We start from the raw sequence: 9398 nt of genomic DNA, 5'->3' as shown, positions 1-9398 counted from the left end.
TTGATGCTGACTGTTTTGGGGAGACGACAGTCAGCCTTTAATGCTAGGGTTGACAAAGAGAAGGATTAGGGAAAATTAGCCTGTCTGTCTACGATCTTGTTCATCTCGAGTGTTCAGGACCTCCGTCCTTATGGTGGGAAGTAGGACAAAGGGAAAGGGATGGCACTGGAACCGCAGAATTCTCTGGGCTGCTGAGGCAGGAGAGAGATGGAGAGCTTTCTTCAGGCTGGCCCCTCCACTTCCCAGACCCAGCATGGCTGTTACACCCTGCGTAGGAGCACAAGTACATGCCTGCATTCAGAGAATTTGACCACAAAGGAAGTGAAAGCCAAGTCAAGCCAAGAATTAAAGCAATTCCTTTGGAAATGACCTCCAAAGAAGGAAGTGCCTGAGAAATACCATAGCCAGAGAGCATTCTGCAGTGTATGGAAAAGGTGTGTTCTGTGTTTTGGGGATCCTCCTGAGCAACGGCACCATATCATTTCTCCATCTTGTGATCTGCCAGGACCTCCTTTTCTGTACTTCCTCTTAGACGCTGCCAAGGCCCATGGGGGGGGGACACATAAAGGGAGGAAAAACTACTTTTAACAGTAATCTGCAAATAATTCAGCAGAAAACACTGATCACACCAGTCGATCCATCTGTAGATCCCCTCTGGTCACCTGAGTGAAATGGCAGCTTGGGCAGCTCCAAATTCTCAGAAACAAACCAGTCGAAGAAAAAGCTGAGCCCAACCTGCCCTTCTTCATCCATCCACTCCACATCCAAGATCACCCTCAGAACTGGATGAAACTTAGGAGGATGAATCCCCAAATGCTCAGAAGCTGCTAATTGGTGGTCTGGAAGGGGAAGGAAGAGCCTTCGACCTCTAAATGCTACATGAGAAGATAGAAGCCACCTAAGATCTCCCAAACTCAGCACGCCATACCAGAAAGGCCACAGAAAGCCAGAAACTTCCTCTTGGCATCTCCTATCTCCTGGCTGTCCTCAGAGTTATGTAGAGCAGGGGTCTCCAACCTTGGCAAATTTAAGACTTGTGGACTTCAATTCCCAAAACTGGCTGAGGATCTGGGAGTTGAAGACCACAAGTCTTAAAGTTGCCAAGGTTGGAGACCCCTGATGTAGAGGACTGACTTGAGATCCAGAATTCTTCATCGCCATTTTGATCCTCTAATTGTTCCAAATGTACAGTTTGACCTTGGTTAATACTGGCCTGTAAGAATGTCAGTTTGTTCTTTAACCAGGGAGCCAGTTGATCAGACAGCCTTCCAACTGGAAGCAAGAAAACCTAATCTGTTAGAAATGTAGCTGGGTATTTTAGAGCTGATTCAGTGATTCTTGCCAGCTTCCTTCTGGTAAGAACTTGAGTGGTTTATATGGTTAATTATTTACGGGACTATTATTTTTTAATCATCATAAATGATATTTTTCCTAACTAACTGTAAATATTGTATAGTTGAAATATTAATTTAATATATAAAGAGTGTGAGAGCCTGTGAAATGGATGTACTCTCAGTAAAAGCTGTTTTATATTTAATGAACGTTTTGTACAATTCTGCAGACGGTTGACTGGAGAGAGGTTCCTCCTCTATTTGTATGACAAATAAAGACTAACAATTCCCAACAATTGGTTCAGAGACCATCTATCAAATCCTGAAGTGAGACGCCTGTGATTTTGTTTTTCATCTGACAATAGAGGGACACTTTGGATTTTAATTGTATTTGGGGTTGAGTTCTTCAGCATCAGAACTGTGAAAACCAAAAAGTTCATTTGGTTTTTCAAAATTTGCTAACTGTTATTAAATTCATCAAGACAAATTCTGAATGATTCCTGAAGGCCATGACGGCAGAGTCAACAAAATTGACCAAAGTGTGAGCCAAAATGCTGTTGAGTCTATTCAAGTTACGGTACAGAGATCTCAGATGCCTAAAGAAATGTCCTTGAAAGGACATTTGAACTTGATTTATCAGTCAAATGTCTTGAGGTGATTGACATAGCGCTTATCTTTTATATGATAATAGGGGTGGTGTGATAGATCAGCAGTTAAGGCACTGGGCTTGTCGGATGGAAAGCCAGCAGCCCAGGTTCGAGACTTGAGCTCCATGCATGATGGGGTGAGCTCCCATCCTCACCTTAGCTCTTGCCCATCCAGCAATTTGAAACATGCAAACATCAGTAGATAAATAGGTACCACTTCAGTGGGAAGTTAACAATGCTCCATGACATCATGCTGGCCACATGACCACAGAAATGCCTTCAGACAGCGCTGGCTCAATGGCCTTGAAATGGAAAGGAGCACCACCCCTAGAGTTGGCAACAACTGGTGGAGTAAAATTCACAGGGATCCCTTTTTTACCTTTATAGGACAACAGACAACCTGTGCCCCATTGACTCATCATTTCAGAGATATTTTCTTATCTAAATAGAGCAACAAAATGATCATGGCTGAGTACTGTAGAATTACAGAATAACAGAGTTGAAAGAGCCTTGGAGGTCTTCTTGTCCAACTTCCTCCTCAAGTGGGAGACTCTAGTCCTTCATTCCAGTCATTCCAGACAAATGACTGTTTAATCTCTTCTTGAAACCTCCCACGATGGAGCCCCCACAATTTCTGGAGGCAAGGCGTTCCATTGATTAATTGTTCTCAGTGTCAGGAAATTTCTCCTTAATTCTAGGTTAGATCTCTAACAAACTTCCACCCATTATTTCTTGATGTGCCCGGAGGTGCTTTGAAGAATATTTTAACCCTCTCTTCTATATGATAGGCCTCAAATATTGGAAGACTGCTATAATGTCACCCCTAATCCTACTCTTTGTTATAGACATACCTAGTTCCAGCAACCATTCATTGTTTTAGCCCCCTGTCCCGTAATCATCTTTCTTGCTCTTCTCTGCCCTCTTTCTAGAATCTCAACATCTTTTTTGTATCGTGGTGACCGAGACTGGATGAAGTATTCCTTATGTGGGCTCACCAATGCAGTGGCATTATCATTTCATGTAATCTTGATACTATCTGTCAGGATCTCCATCGCCGGCCTGGTGTTTTGCTGGGGTCCTGCCATCAAAGGGGAAGGGATGGGGGAGGCATTTTCATTTATTTATTTATTTATTTATTTATTTATTTATTTATTTATTTATTTATTTATTTATTTATTTATTTATTTATTTCAATTTGTATACTGCCCTTCTCCTAGTGGACTCAGGGCGATGCACAGCCAGAACTAAAACACATGCCAATACAAAATTTAAAATTGTTAAAAGAATTACATAACTGGCCCAATTTAAAACAATTCAATTAAAACCCAATGACAATTTAAAACTAAAAAACTAAAGAAGACTAAAAAAGGGGGAGGGGGTTCACGCCAGCCCTGCTTGATGGAAAAGAAAAGTTTTCAGGGCACGGCGAAAGATCCGGAGATCCGATATCCTTCGTATCTCCGGGGGCAAATCGTTCCAGAGGGCAGGAGCTGCCACAGAGAAGGCCCTCCCCCTGGGGGTCGCCAGCCGACATTGCCTGGCTGATGGCACCCTGAGGAGTCCCTCTCTGTGGGCGCGTACTGGTCAGTGGGAGGCTATCAGCGGCAGAAGGCGGTCCTGCAAATACCCAGGTCCTATGCCATGGAGCGCTTTAAAGGTGGTAACCAACACCTTGAAGCGCACCCGGAAGACAACTGGAAGCCAATGCAGCTCACGCAGGAAAGGTGTCACATGGGAGCGCCCCCTCGCTCCCATAATCCCCCGCGCGGCCACATTCTGCACCAGTTTGAGCCTCCGGGTGGATTTGTGGCAATCCACACCTGTGTATATAATGGTGGGAATTGGGGAGGGGGCAGTGATGTGAATAAGACCAGAGCTGTTTGTACCAGTTACACTGGGCATCTTCAAGGCCACTTGCCTTGGATGTGAAATTCCAACAGCCTAAACAACTCAGAGTTGGCCACAACATTGTGATGATCCTGGATTGGGTGGCAACGGACCAGACATTGGGGGGGATGGATGGGGAATATTGGGTTTGGCTCTTTGTATTGATGAGCAGAAACTTCAGATCCCACCTCACCCTCCTGCAACCAACAGCTTTAGTAAAAGTTCTTTTTACTTCAATCAATTGGAGTCGAGAGTCTGCTTTCCTAAATTATTGTTTTTGGGCAGGTCTTACACTATCTGATGATGCAGCCTAGGACTGCCTTTGCTTTTCTGGCAGTCGCAGCACACTTCTGGCTCATACTTAAGTAATTGTCCACTAGGACTCCTAGATCCCTCTCACAGTTGTTGCTGTTGAGCCAGTCTCCACCTATTCTGTACCTGTGCATTTGGTTTTTCTTGCCTCCGTGTAAAACCTACCATTTACCATTGAATTGCATTTTGTTGGGTAGGGCCCAGTGTTCAGGTCCGGCAAGACCCTTGCCAATACTTTGGTATGAGCCAGAAATGTGCTACAGCTACCAAAAAAGCCAATACAGTCCTGGGCTGCACCAACAGAAGGGTAGTTTCATGGTCACGAGAAATGATAGTACTGCTTTATATGACACTGGTGAGATCACACTTGGGATACTGCGTCCAGTTTTGTTCACTGTGATGCTTAAAAGATGCTGAGGTTCTGGAAAGTGCAGAAAAGAGCAGAAAAGATTATAAGGGGACTGGAGGCTAAACTACAATGAACGTTTGCAGGAACTGGGTATGTCTAGTCTAAGGAAGAGAAGGTGATACAATAGCAGTCTTCTAGTATTTGAGAAGGGGGTCATAGAGAAGAGGGGGTCAACAACCTGTTCTCCAAAGCACCTGAAGGCAGGACAAGAAGCAATGGATGAGAATTAATCAAGGAGAGAAGCAACCTGGAACTAAGGAAAAATTTCCTGACAGTTAGAACAATTAATCAGTGGAACAGCTTGCCTTCAGAAGTTATGGGTGCTCCATCGCTGGAGGTTTTTAAGAAAAAAATGGACAGATACTTGTCTGGAATTGTGTAGGGGCTCCTGCTTGAGCAGAGGATTGGACTAGAAGATCTCCAATGTCCCTTCCAACTTTGTTATTCTATCTTCTATGTATTTAGGTAATGGGTGAAAAAAATGGCACCTGTTTTCTCCGAAGAAAACCTATTATATTTGCTGAGGCAGACTGGCAAATCAACCAGGCCTTTTGAAAACAACGCGTCTCTTTCAGAGGACAATTTTAGACCTGAGAACAAATTATATCCTGTAATGAAGATGACAGACAGAACAATGCAACTCTTATGAGGAATCTCTCCAAATGGTTTTTGAAATAGAAAAGTCTTTGAAGATAGCAGTAGTTTGCCTGCTCCTGACACGGTTGATCCTGGAGCATTTTTCCTATTTGGGCCTCCAGCCGCTCTTCCACCAACTACATCTGAGAAGGGTGCGTCCCTCTTAAGGTGCTTGTAGTGAAGGCTTTGCACCAATAGAAATAGAAATAGAATAACAGAGTTGGAAGGGACCTTGGAGGTCTTCTAGTCCAACCCCCTGCCCAGGCAGGAAACCCTACACCACTGCAGACAAATGGTTATCCAACATCTTCTTAAAAATTTCCGGTGTTGGAGCATTTACAACTTCTGCAGGCAAGTTGTTCCACTGATTAATTGTTCTAAGTGTCAGGAAATTTCTCCTTAGTTCTAAGTTCTTCTCTCCTTGATTAGTTTCCACCCATTGCTTCTTGTTCTACCCTCAGGTGCTTTGAAGAATAGCTTGACTCCCTCTTCTTTGTGGCAACCCCTGAGATATTGGAAGACTGCTATCATGTCTCCCCTAGTCCTTCTCTTCATTAAACTAGACCTACCCAGTTCCTGCAACCGTTCTTCATATGTTTTAGCCTCCAGTCCCCTAATCATCTTTGTTGCTCTTCTCTGCACTCTTTCTAGAGTCTCAACATCTTTTTTACATCGTGGCGACAGAAACTGGATGCAGTATTCCAAGTGTGGCCTTACCAAGGCATTATAAAGTGGTATTAACACTTCACGTGATCTTGATTCTATCCCTCTGTTTATGCAGAGGTTGTCCACTAGGACTCCAAGATCCCTCTCACAGTCACTGCTATTGAGCAAGGTACCACATAGACGGTACCTGTGCATTTCGCTTTTTTCACTGTTGAATTTCATTTTGTTAGATAGCGCCCAATGTTCAAGTCTGTCAAGATCCTTCTGTTCCGAATCAGTCCTGGACCAGCCTAAGATATCAGAGTCAGGTGAGGCAGTCCCATCTAGAACTCACTGCAGTAATCAAGCCATGAGGTGATCAGGAGCCCCTGACCTAGGAAAGGATGCAACTGGTGTACCAGACACAGAGGTCTTCCTGGCCACAGCGGCCATCTGCTGCCCAAGCAGGAGCTGTAAGTCCAGGAAAACCCACAAATTGCACACCACCCTTGAATGGGAAAGTGCATCCTGCTGCACGGTCAAAGTTGGGATATCCCCAGATTTGGGTGAAGGTACTTGGTCAGGGTAGGATTGAGTCAGTTAGTTCTTCCCCATCCAAAGCTGCATGACCTCCAGGCCCTGGAACAGAACCTCCCACATGGTAAACATCCCAGGAATATGTTGCAGGATCCAATCTGGGTTGGTTACCAGGACCAGAGGTTTAGTCTTCCGAGCTTTCAGACTCATGCTGGAGCCCATCTTCAGGGAACTTCTCTCTAGCCGAGTGTGTGCTTTGGGCTGTTCAGCTGGTGGTATTATTATAGTGCCTGTTGTATGTGGCTTTTTAGATGTTGATTGGGGTGATGATAGCTGGCTATTAGGTCATTGGCAACTGTTTGTTTCTGCTACCAAGCTCTCACCTCCTAAGTACTTGATAAGCTGGTGGTAAATCAGCACTCCTGTTGTCTGACAAGGGGCCCATTTCCCAGGCTCCAATCACTTCCCTGGCTGTTATTGTGTCTGTTTGTCCAACAATCTTAGTAGCTGCATGTATGTCCTTGTTCATTGCAGTGAGGCTACCAATGAGTTCGGGTCTCTTATTCCATTTCAGACAAAATGACTGTCTAATCTCTTCTTACAAACCTCCAGTGTTGGAGCCCCCACAGCTTCTGAAGGCAAGCCACTCCACTGACCAATTGTTCTCACTGACAGGAAATTTCTCCTTCATTCCAAGTGGCTTCTCTCCTTGATTAGTTTCCATCCATTGCTCCTTGTCTTGCCCTCTGGTGCTTTGGAAATTAGGTTGACTCCCTCTTCTCTGTGATAGCCCTCAAATATTGGAAGATTGCTATCATGTCTTCCAATTTGGGTAGCTTCCCCCATTTGGCTCTGTTCATCACTTCTCAAGAGACCTTGGAGGGAGATCTGCCAGTGGAACAGTCCTTCCCATCAATCACCTACACGTCTCAATCCTGTAGAGTTTGATCAAGACCACTGAGATCTTTCCATGACGAGTTGAGTACACCTTAAATGCTGCTCCCTCTTCTAATTTTGTGGTTTTATTGTCACGGAGTTTTTGCATTGCTCCTTAGTAGGGAAAAGCAATTTGATGCTAGAAACGATCTGAAGTCAAAGAGATGCCTCAAAGGATCAACATTGTTCTCAGAACTCTGAGGGCCCTACAGTCCGTGCAAATCAGGTGATCGATTGTTTGGAAGGTCCTGTTAAGGATATTGTTGTTGTGTTACCAACCAGCAGAATGTAGAGCACAGAGAAACGTTGCTGAGAGCAATGAATAAGAGATGTGCAAACTGGTTTATCAAAAGTTTACTTTATAGTGAAATAACAATCTCATAGTCTTTAAACAAATCCAAGTCTTTGCCAGTTAAATCAGTCCAGTGATACAAGAACTCTTCTTACCACATAAACAGTAGTTGGTTAGAATAACAAACTCACTCTGGTAACAAACCATGATGGTAGCAGATCCATCCAACGATGATAGCATAATGGTAGCAACTCCACACACTATGGTAGCTTATCATCAACTGAATACTTTACAGTACCTTCCTTAAATACGTTCACAACCAGTGATTATCTAATTACAGCATGACTCAGCATTACAATGAATCAGCAGTAAAACTTTAAAGTCACACAATACATATTCATATTAAAGTCACAGAACACATATATTGCCTGGACAACTTGTTAGGCTCAAAACATATCCTAACAGGCCCAACTGAAGATTTCAATTTATGGTCCTGTGCTAAATGGAGCCAAAGGAAGAAAAAGAAATCTCTTTCTGGGGCCACAGGAGAAGGCGAGATTTCAGAAGAAAACAGCTTTGTTTTGGCTGAGGAAAGCCCACTAAAAACCACCCCAGTAAGACAATAAAGAAACCAGCATATTTCTCAGAATCCAACGTATACATTGGATTAATAAATAACCAAATAAAAGCCATTAGCATAAAAATACTCTTTTTCTAGCAAATACTCTGCAATCTGTTCCCAGCAATGTCTGCGGAGACTCCTGGTGATAATCCAAGGTTACATTTGAAGAAGCAAACTGGCTACTCTGGATACGCTCAGTCAGTCTGCAATTCCACCTTCACCTCAGCTGCCTTCTTTCTTCCAGTTTTGATGAAGAAACCTCACTGAGTGGATATTACCTGGCAAGGCAAGCCAGCTGGGAGCAGAAGAGGGATTTTGTGTTCAAGGTGAGGTGAAGCTTCCACTAAACGGCACAGGAGGGCAGCAGAGTCTGAGAACTGGGACAAAAGAGAGCCAAGCGTGGAATAAAGGACTGTGACGACACCTTGATGATTGGGATGCTTGAGGTGGCACTGCCACGGAAGACCCTCCAAGAGTACCAGCAAACCCCCCCCCCAATAAAGCTAACCTAAGCCACTTCTGGCATGCAAAGAGAACCCAATCTGATTCAAGTTTCCAATCTGAGAGCAAAAGGAATATGATTTGGGCTGCTTCAAGACTTAATTTGAAAAACAAATGTGTCCATAACTATTTATTTATTTATTTATTTATTTTATTGAATTTATATACCGCCCTACTCCCAAAGGACTCAGGGCGGTGAACAGCCATAGAATAAAACATATAAATACAAAATTTTAAATAAAATAAAACGAATTAAATAATTTGGCTGAACAAATTTAAAACCCCAATAATTTAAAACCAAATTTAAAATTTCCATTTAAAAAGGGGAAAGACTTAGGTCAGGCCAGCTTGATGAAATAAAAAGGTCTTTAGAGTGCGGCGGAAGGTGCGCAGATCCGGGATCCTCCGTATCTCCGGGGGGAGCTCGTTCCAGATAGTAGGTGCCCCCACAGAGAAGGCTCTCCCCCTGGGGGCCGCCAGTCAACATTGTTTGGCCGACGGCACCCGGAGGAGCCCCTCTCTATGGGAGCGTACTATAAAGTAGAAACCTCAAAATGCTACCAGCTACTTCATTTTTGGCACAGGGTTATCCATGGAAAGATCCCAAAAGAGAAGATGATAGCTCCAACTATGTGATCCAAGT

Source organism: Pituophis catenifer, unplaced genomic scaffold (genome assembly GCF_029215685.1).
Source record: "Pituophis catenifer annectens isolate HBS135680 unplaced genomic scaffold, rPitCat1.0.hap2 SCAF_11, whole genome shotgun sequence".
In the NCBI taxonomy this organism is placed as follows: domain Eukaryota; kingdom Metazoa; phylum Chordata; class Lepidosauria; order Squamata; family Colubridae; genus Pituophis; species Pituophis catenifer.
The sequence above is the reverse complement of the archived record's forward strand: the minus strand, read 5'-3'. Positions refer to the sequence as shown.